At 49.0% G+C, this 2,143-nt stretch overlaps 1 non-coding gene across 1 annotated transcript; it reads right to left on the bottom strand.

Annotated features, from left to right (window-relative positions):
* Positions 1-1,371: 1,371 nt before the first annotated feature.
* On the bottom strand, positions 1,372-1,453 carry TRNAS-GCU (transfer RNA serine (anticodon GCU)). Its single transcript has one exon. It is a non-coding gene; the product is annotated as a tRNA-Ser (tRNA).
* Positions 1,454-2,143: the final 690 nt, after the last annotated feature.

The following is a 2,143-nucleotide window of genomic DNA, read 5'->3' as shown; positions in this document are numbered from 1 at the left end:
CCCCCTGAATCATGAACCTCTACGCTGACTATTCAGCCAAGTAATCGAACTCGTAACATAGATCAATTTGGGTTAACGTTATATGATGTAACGTTACTGTGCATGATATTCTAATAAATACATTATGTACGTATTACTCGCTTATTAGACCGTTGAGACCTTTCATATTCTTTTTTTTTTTTTCATCCGTTTACCCTCCAGCGTTAGTTGTTCCCTCGGACTCAGCGACGGACCCCATCTCCACCGCCTCGAAGGCAGTGTGAGCGTAAGATGTTGGGTCTGGGATACAACTTGAAAGAGGAACTGGACCTCGCCCAGGCGGCATAAAACGCCATGCGGAACAGGGGCCTTGTGGTGGGATGGAGAGACTGGAAGGAACAGGCAGGGATGAGCGAAGGAAGCAGCCGTGGCCGTAAGTTAGGTGCCATCCCATTTGCCTGGAGGAGAAGTGGGAAACCACGGAAAACCACTTCGAGGATGGCTGAGGTGGGTATCGAACCCACCTCTACTCAGTTGACCTCCCGAGGCTGAGTGGACCCCGTTCCAGCCCTCGTACCACTTTTCAAATTTCGTGGCAGAGCCGGGAATCGAACCCGGACCTCCGGGGGTGGCAGCTAATCACGCTAACCACTACACCACAGAGGCGGACGGGTTGCTTTTTCTCTCCGAATTAACGAGAGATCCCACCTCGTCCGCCTCAAAGGCAGTATCCTGGAGCGTGAGACTTTGCACTGGAGGTACCTGTGGAAAGGAGAAAGAGTACCTGACCAAGGCGACCTCACCTATTATGCTGAAACGGCCTTGTCGGTGGATGGGAGTTTGGAAGGGATAAGCGACGAAGCGGCCGTGACCTACGGTTAGATACCAAACCGGCATTAGACTGAAGGAGGGGAGAAAAACCTTTGAAAACCACTCCCAGAATAGCTGAAGTGGAAATCGAGCCCCGTCTCTAAGCAGCATGACCTCTCGAGGCTGAGTGGACCCTGTTCCAGTCCTATTATACCTTTAGAGAGCCTCTGTGGCTCAGACGGCAGCGCGTCGGCCTTCCACCACTGAATACCGTAGTTCAAATCCCGGTCACTCCATGTAAGATTTGTGCTGGACAAAGCGGAGGTGGGACAGGTTTTTCTCCGGGTACTCCGGTTTTCCCTGTTATTTTTCTTTCCAGCAACACTCTCCATTCTCATTTCATAGCATCTATCATTCATTAATAAATCACTTTGGGGGGTGCGACCCTATCGTACTAACGGCCTATATCTGCTTCATTCATTCATCCCTGATCCGGTCAATGACTGGAAAACAGGTTGTAGGTTTTCACATACTTTTATACTTCAAAATCATCATATGTGGTTCGACATAAAATTCTACCATCGACGAGGACGGGATTCGAACCCACGCGTGCATAGCACATTGGATTAGCAGTCCAACGCCTTAACCTCTCGGCCACCTCGTCGTAAGGGCAGGCATCAGTATCTCATGTACATGCGGTATTAGGACTTACTGTTTATTATTACTGATGTGCCCGGTCCTGATACACTACTGTGTATGTGTTTCAGAACGTGTCAGTGCTCCTGTGTGATATTTAAGGTGTGTTTAGAGGCAGAACTGGTTTGTGAATGTACGTCGAATGCTCTACATTTCTTTGTCCAATGATACCAGCATCCCTCTAACAGTGATAACGTTTTCCAGTTTTGTGCTTAGATAGGACTTATTCCTCATGTGTCGCATGTACTTCATACACTGTGTTCGGAAAGTGCTCTGCTATCGCAAGTTTTAACTAAGTTACTAGAGGACCAGTCTGTGGTGTAGTATTTGTTGTTCGTCGCCATAAGACCTATCTGTGTCGGTGCGACGTAAAGCCCCTAGCAAAAAAAAAAGTATTTGTTGTGATTAGCTGCCTTCCCCGGAGACCCGGGCTCGATTCCCGTCTCTGCCACGAAATTTGAAAATTGGTACGAGGGGTGGAACGGGGTCCACTCAGCCTCGGGAAGTCAACTGAGTACAGGTGGGTTCGATTCCGTCCTCAGCTATCCTGGAAGTCGTTTTCGGTGGTTTCCCACTTCTCTTCCAGGCAAATGCCGGGATGGAACCAAACTTAAGCCACGGCCGCTTCCTTCCCACATTCTTGTCTATCCCCTACAAT

This window comes from Anabrus simplex, chromosome 6 (genome assembly GCF_040414725.1).
Source record: "Anabrus simplex isolate iqAnaSimp1 chromosome 6, ASM4041472v1, whole genome shotgun sequence".
Lineage (NCBI taxonomy): Eukaryota > Metazoa > Arthropoda > Insecta > Orthoptera > Tettigoniidae > Anabrus > Anabrus simplex.
Note: the sequence above shows the minus strand (reverse complement) of the source record. Positions and strands in the feature narration are given on the sequence as shown.